Here is a 7462-nt window from a genome sequence, read left to right as displayed (position 1 = left end):
TTTATATACCCAGGTTGGGGAGGGGGGACCAAACGCCACATTTTTTAAGCCAGTGAACAACAACAAAAAACAAACAAACAGCACAGCAGAATCTGCTCAGGGTCTAACCCTGTCAAATGTGTTACTTCAGGAGAAATGGTTTATTGTGCAAAAGTCTGAAATTGAGAGGGAGTGAAAGTCTACCCTGCAGCTTTGCAGCTGACTGTACATAGTTCTTCAAGAATTCCGCCTGTCAAAGTTTGCAAGAACTAGCTGCTGATTCGCAAGAGATCCCAGGTCCCCTATTGGGGACAGGAGATCCCCTGCTCTCACCCACTCCCTCCCCCCTTCACCACTCACCTGGCCAGCAGGGGGGAAAGGTGAGGGAATAGGCCTCCCAGGTGTGCTACCAGGGCAGCATGACGATGTCAGTTCCGGGAAGTGACATCATCATACCACCCTGGGAGCCCTCCTGCACTTCATAATCAAGTAGGGGAGCGCTCCTGGTCCCTGCATTATGACATCACTTCCTGGAACTGACAGCATTATCTTGGAAGCATGTGCGCACAAAGTGCGCCTGCGAAAGCCGTGAAGGAGGTGAGTGCCAGGTTTCCCCCTCCTGCTGGGAGGGTAAAGGGAACTGGCAACTCTATGGGCTGCCAGTCCCCTTTACCCTCCCATGGAGGGGGGGGGACACCTGGTACTTACCTCTAGTTTCTTCACCCAGTGTGCTCTTGGTATGACACAATGCTGTCACTTCTGTGAGTGACGTCATCGCACAGTCCTCTGAAGTGCTCCCGGGCTTCAGGCTGGGTCAATTTGAGCCCCTAGATGGGCTGAATTGGCCTGGCGCTCAGTGCAGGAGCACTCCTGGGGTCTGTGTGATGATGTCACTCCTGGGAATGATGTCATCAGGCCACACCAGGAGTGTGCCCTGGGAGGTCCATTCCCACTTTTTACCCCCTGCTGGCCAGGTTAGTGGTGGCGGGAGGAGGAGGCTGGGAGTGGGAGATTCTCCGCCCCACAGGGGGATTGGCAACCCTATTTCTCACTGAGACTCAAGTTGGATTATGTAATATAAAACTATCAGACAGCAAAGAACTCTGATTAAGAGTACCATTGGAATAGGATTACAGAACTGGACAACAATGCAAACAAAAAATGACATGCTATAATAAAGAAAGTGGTTAACGAAGATAGAGGACAGTGCAGAAGAAAAGTGATACAAAAGACATGGCAGTATTCCCATATAAGAGTGACCTCATGCACTGTTCCATTATTTGACAGTTCTAATCCCTTTACAAAAATGCCGCATTCTGAGGAATGGTAGAAGCAGGGGAGCCTTCCTGACCTCCTCAGGCCACAGAGAACGCCTGTGGATGGGCAGATGCTGATGGATCTCACTCAATTGCAAGGCGGCACTTTCAGAAGGTTTTGGTCACAAGAGAGGCATTCCCGCAGGTACATGGATCCAAGGCCACCTTGGTGTTGCTGATCACTAGAACGCTGAATTGAATCTCGTAACTGATCTTGGGGATAGTTTCAGGCAGGAAGCCATTCTAGTCTGCAGCAGAAGCAAAAGATTTGATTCCAGTAGCGTCTTAAATGTGAACTCGAAATTGTTGGATCTTGCTGATCTTGGGGAGCGAGTGATAGAGAACCCAACAAGATTTAGTGATGGGAAAGACTTTCCTCTACCCAAGCCTGCTGCCTGTTAGAGGAGCCAATATTGGCTTGGATGGGCCGATGACCTGGTAGGCTAAGACTGCTATCCTAAGCACTAGGGCTTTTTTTCAGCGGGAACGCGGTGGAACGGAGTTCCGGAACCTCTTGAAAATGATCACATGGCTGGTGGCCCCGCCCCCTGATCTCCAGACAGAGGGGAGTTGAGATTGCCCTCTGCGCTGCTCCAGCGGCACGGAGGGCAATCTCAACTCCCCTCTGTCTGGAGATCAGGGGGCGGGGCCACCAGCCATGTGACCATTTTCTCCAAGGGCAATCCACTGAGTTCCACCACCTCTTTTCCCAGAAAAAAGCCCTGCTAAGCACATTTACTGGGGAGTAGGTTCCATTGAAGTCAGTGGGATTTACCTCTGAGGATACATGCTTAGAATTGCACTGCAAGACAGCTTCCTGCTTTGGTTCATAGATTCAGCAAATGCTTTGCATAAAAGGTCCGCATTCAATCCCTGGAGTTGGGAAAGCTCTTTCTCTGCCTTAGACCCCACAAAGCATTTGCCAGTCAGTATAGAAAATATCGTGCTAAGCGGAGCAATGTTTCAAGGTTGTATCTCTAAGCCGGATATGATATGGAGACCTTGTGTGTGTGTATCATGTGCCATTAATACGCCTCCAACTTATGGCAACCCTATGAATTAACAACTTCAAACTTGTCCTATCATTGACAGTTTTGCTCAGGTCTTGCAAACTGAAGGCCGTGTCTTCCTTGATTAAGTCAACCCGTCTCATGTTGGGTCTTCTTCTTTTCCTATTGCCGTCCGCTTTTCCTAGCATTATTGGTTTTTCTAGTGACTCTTGTCTTTTCCTGATATGACCTAAGTATGATATCATCTGCTTAGTCATTTTAGCTTCTAGGGACAATTCGGGCTTAATTTGATCTAGAACTTGTGGGGTTCTACAGGGCACAATCCTATCTCCCATGTTATTTAACCTCTATGTAAAGCCTTTAGGAGAACTCATTCACAGCTATGATGTCATCAGTATGCAGATGACACCCAACTCTATATCTCATTATCCAAGTCCCCACAGGATGCAGTAGAAATCTTGGATCGTGGCCAAATGGCTGAAAATGAACAAATTGAAATTGAACCTGGACAGAAGTGATGCTCGATGGGAAGGCAGAGATCTTGAAGAACATTGTACTCCCCACTTTCGACGGACCCTTATGGACTCGGTTAAGAGCCTAGGGGGTTATACTGGATACAACGTTAGTACTAGAAAAGCAAGTTAAGAGAGCAGCAAAAAATGCTTTCCTCAACCTCACTCTAGCATAGAAGATGGCTTCCTAACTCAACATGGTCAGTCTGGCCACCTGGATCCATGCTATGGTAACTATTGTAATGCACTATACATAGGTCTCCCGTCCAAGTTAACTAGGAGACTCCAGTCAGTACAAAACGCTGCAGCTTGGCTGTTATCAGGAGCAAGCAGAAGCATGAATATCCCTCCCATCCTGCAGTCATTCCATTGGCTACCTATCAGTTACCATGCTCAGTTCAAGGTATTAGCTATCACATACAAGGCTCTTCACAGCCTTGGTCCAGCATACCTACGGGACCGCCTCTCTCCCTGTGTCCCTTAATGGCAGCTTCGCTCATCCAAACAGGGTCTCTTGCAGATGCCACCCTGCACATGAGAAAACCAACAGCTGCCCGTACACATGCATTCTCTGTGGCGGCCCCTGTCCTGTAGAAAGGACTGCCTCGGGAAGTCAGGAAAGCCCCCACTCTCCTGGCCTTCAGCAAACGATGCAAAACTGAATTATTCAAAAGGGCTTTTTACACAGATAGATAATCTCAAAGAGATGCTTCACTAACAAGTTAGGGACGATAGACTTCACCACTATGTTGCCTTACGCACTATCTGTTGCTTTGAGTATGTGCTCCTGTGTACTACCTGTTACTTAGTATGACCCTACTGGGTAGTTCTATGCTGTTTAATGTCAGTCCTAGAATTGTTTATGCTCTCTTCCAGCATTTCTTCAACTTTTATTGGATTTTTTCTAATGTTATGTCTTTGTAAACTTGCATTTATTTACCCTGTGGCATTATTGAAATATCCTTGATACCGACTGTGCTAATCTCACACTATGTAATCCGCTTTAAGCCTCAGTGAGAAAGGTGAACTATAAATGACATAAATAAACAAACAAACAAACAAACAAATAAATATGTATTTGTCTTTTTGGCTGTCTTGGAACTCTGCTCCAGCACCACATTTCAAATGAGTCAATTTTCTCACCTGTCAGCTTTCTTCATTGTCCAATTTATATCCAACTAAAGCCTGGACATATAAAATGTTCCTGTATACCAGGAGAGCAAGATTTAAGTACAGTAGCACCTTAAAGACCAAAAAGACTTCCAAAGTATAAGCTTTCAAGAGTCTAGTGTCGTGGGAATTACAGAGTTTGGCTCTGAAAATCCCAGGCCATTAACAGCTTTCCATCCAGACCTATGTGAAAAAGGCTTTTAAAAAACTCCAAAAGCGGAGGTTTTTTCTTCTCTGCCCTCCCTTTCTCTTAACTTTCATTTCTTCTGTCTCCCACACAAGCAAGCTAGTAAAAGAATGTAGCACACTGGGACCTCGTGACATCCCAAGGTCCTTTGCCTCTGCCTGCAGAGCCCATCAAGCGTGTTTTTTTTCAGCCTGAAGCCTTTCGCTTTTTGCTGAGCACGCTGGAAGGAATGCCAAAGGCCTCTGCCCCGCAAGGAAAACCGGTAAGCAGAAAGGTAGGCTTCTAGAAGTCCCTGAGACGAGAACCTGCAGCCAATGAGAACACTCTAGCAGTGACGCCACATAGCCCAATGGGCTCCTTTAAAAGGAAGGTACTTGCCATTAGAACTTGGCTGACGCCCTGGCCGAGCGGCTAGAGGGGTTCCAGCTTGGAAGCCCCTCTGCCTGGCTAGGCTCAGTCCAAGGGGACCCTTGCCTTTTTAAAATTTGTCATGACTTAGGTTAAGTATTCGAGTGTTAATTTTTATGTATTTATTTATTTATTTTTCAATTTATATACCGCCCATCCTCAGGGGCTCTGGCCGGTGAACAGTTTAAAATCAATAAAAACAAGAAAACAACAATACTAAAATCAATATACAAAACAATAATAAATTAACCAAGTGCAATGGTGGGGAGAACCCCCACCCCCACCCCCACCCCAAAGGTGGGAGGCCGACATGGCGCCGCCCCCTTCAACCACCGAATGCCTGGCGGAACAGCTCTGTCTTACAGGCCTGGCGGAACGATAATATGTCCCACTGGGCCTGGGTCTCCATTGAGAGCGTTCCACCAGGCTGGGGCCAGGACTGAAAAGGCCCTGGCCCTGGTTGAAGCGAGGCGGGCTTCCTTAGGGCTGGGGACCACCAGTAAACATTTATCCGCTGATTGAAGCGATCTCCGGGGAACGTACAGGGAGAGGCGGTCCCGAAGATATGCCGGTCCCAACCCGCTCAGGGCTTTAAAGGTAAGAACCAGTACCTTGAACCTGAGATTGCCTGCTCTCCATAAGTTTAAAGTGTTAAGCTGTATTCTGACTTGGAGTATAAAGTTAAGCTGTATTCTGACTTAAAGTATAATGTTAAGTGTGTCTTCTTTGTAGGGAATTGCTTCGTGGTCTTAGCCTCTGTAGAAAATAAACTATCCTTTAAGCATCATATTAAGTGTATAGTGTTAACTTTCTTAAGGGAAGGAGAGTGAAGTGCTCCTGTTTAAGATTTTCCCGGCTGAGGAGCCATGGAACAGACCAGAACTGACTGGCTGAGGTTGGTAAATAGGCTGTGTCCACTTGCATAGTAGAGGTGTGAGAATCAACACTTGGCCCCAGTAAAATCCCCCCCAATCCAGCGGGGAAAACCCACAGCAAAATAAATTCCACAACATCTAGCTCCCTTCATCTAGGTGCACAGGATAAAGCTTTTAAAAATTATAAATAATCCATAAAAGGCAAGCACAGGGGCAGTACATAGAATCGGGGCCCTTGCCTCCATTTGGAAATGAGCTATCTCATGTCTCTACCACAGTGGTACTCACTCCACAGCTCACAGAGAGCCACATTCACAATTACCATCAACCAAAAGAGCTACATTTCCTTCCATCTTTGGCATGAGGCCTGTACCTCAGGGAGGCTTGCAGCTTATCTGTTCCTCCAGCAGCAGCTATTGCCAAGTGAGAACCACTTGCCAGCCACAAGTCCCAACGGGCAAGGGCCTTGCCCACTTTTTTGAAACACAGGTCAGGTGCCATATTGGGGAACAGTGCTAGGAAGAGCTACACGCGGCTCCGTCCTGAGCCACTGGGTATCACTGCTTGGCCTACTTGTGGGACTTGCCAGGTATGCAGAGGAATCTAAATTAACCCTGAGGGGCTTTAAAAGCAGGCTGCTAAGGACTGAATATGGTCCAGAGGGACAGACTACTGAAAGAGGAAACAGACATTATGAATTAAAAGTAGAGGAGAAATCAATCCACTCAAACACCAAGACTTTAGAGAATCCCAGAGAGAGAGATTAAGAGGCGGAATGGGATTTCCAAATCGTTCCTTCCCCTTATACATCTCTGCAGGGGCCCAGCTTGTCTGTTTTGTTTTGTTTTCTGCTGGGGGAATGCTATATTGGTGCTTTATGTCTCCTTTTGTTTCCCGTTTTCTTTTTGTTTTGCCGAGACACTGATGTACACTGGAAAATTTAGTATTGGAGAGGCAGCAAAAAAATCTCCTAAAGAAATAAATAGATAAAGGCAGGTCCAAACATGCAGTGATCTTCCTGGGTGGTCTTAAGATAGTCTGTCTCTTCCTCTCACTTAGCTCAGTGACTTGTTGCAAGAATAAAAACTGATGAGCAGAGAAGAACCATGCCCACTGCTCATAGCTCCTGGGTAGAGATATAAAGCAGAAAGCAAGATGGGATCATGATTAAAACTGAGCTGGAACTCCAGGGGACATCAATGTCACCATCTTGCCTGTGCATTTAAAAAGAAATGAAATTACTACTGCAGCTATTACTACTACTAATAATGTATGCTTATGTATAATTCTTCTAGATAGATTAGTGCACATTCAGAGAGCAGCAAAAATCAGTGTTATTATCCCCACAATACAGCTGGGGAGTTGGGGCTGGGAGACCACATGCTGAGTTTATGACAGTAGATTTGAACCAGCAGAGTGCTGATTTGCAAATCAACCGTTTTAATCATCATGCAACAGCAGCTTTATCGTTATGAATACATTTCATTAGAGTTTTTTAAAAAGTTAAAAACATATAAAGGAAAAATAAAATGAAATTAAAAAAGAAAAAAGGAGATAAATATAAGTAGGAATATATACCAATTTTCCATTTGAAGAGGTCTAACAGCAATACACCAACTCTTAATATTACCACAAGCAACTAACTCTCCTTTCTATCTACATATTCTTACCTTCAATTTTTAAAAGCACAGATCGTTAGTCCATGCTACAGTAGCCTTCTCAATGAAAGGGGGGAAATTCCATTTGGGAAAATTCATAGAGATTGGGGATGGAGCCTGGAAAGGATAGGGTTTGGGGAGGAGAAGGGCCTCAGCAGAATAGAATGCCATAGTGTCTGCCCTCCAAAGCAGCTATTTTCTCCAAAGGGACTGATCACTGTAGCCTGGACAGCAACTGAAATTCAAGAACATCTCCAGACTTCACCTGGAGGTTGGCGAGCATGATTAGCTGCACCTGTTGAATTTCTGCCTGCCCTTAACAGCAGAAATTTGCGAGTTAGTCGTGC

This window comes from Eublepharis macularius, chromosome 15, assembly GCF_028583425.1.
Source record: "Eublepharis macularius isolate TG4126 chromosome 15, MPM_Emac_v1.0, whole genome shotgun sequence".
Lineage (NCBI taxonomy): Eukaryota > Metazoa > Chordata > Lepidosauria > Squamata > Eublepharidae > Eublepharis > Eublepharis macularius.
The sequence above is the reverse complement of the archived record's forward strand: the minus strand, read 5'-3'. Positions refer to the sequence as shown.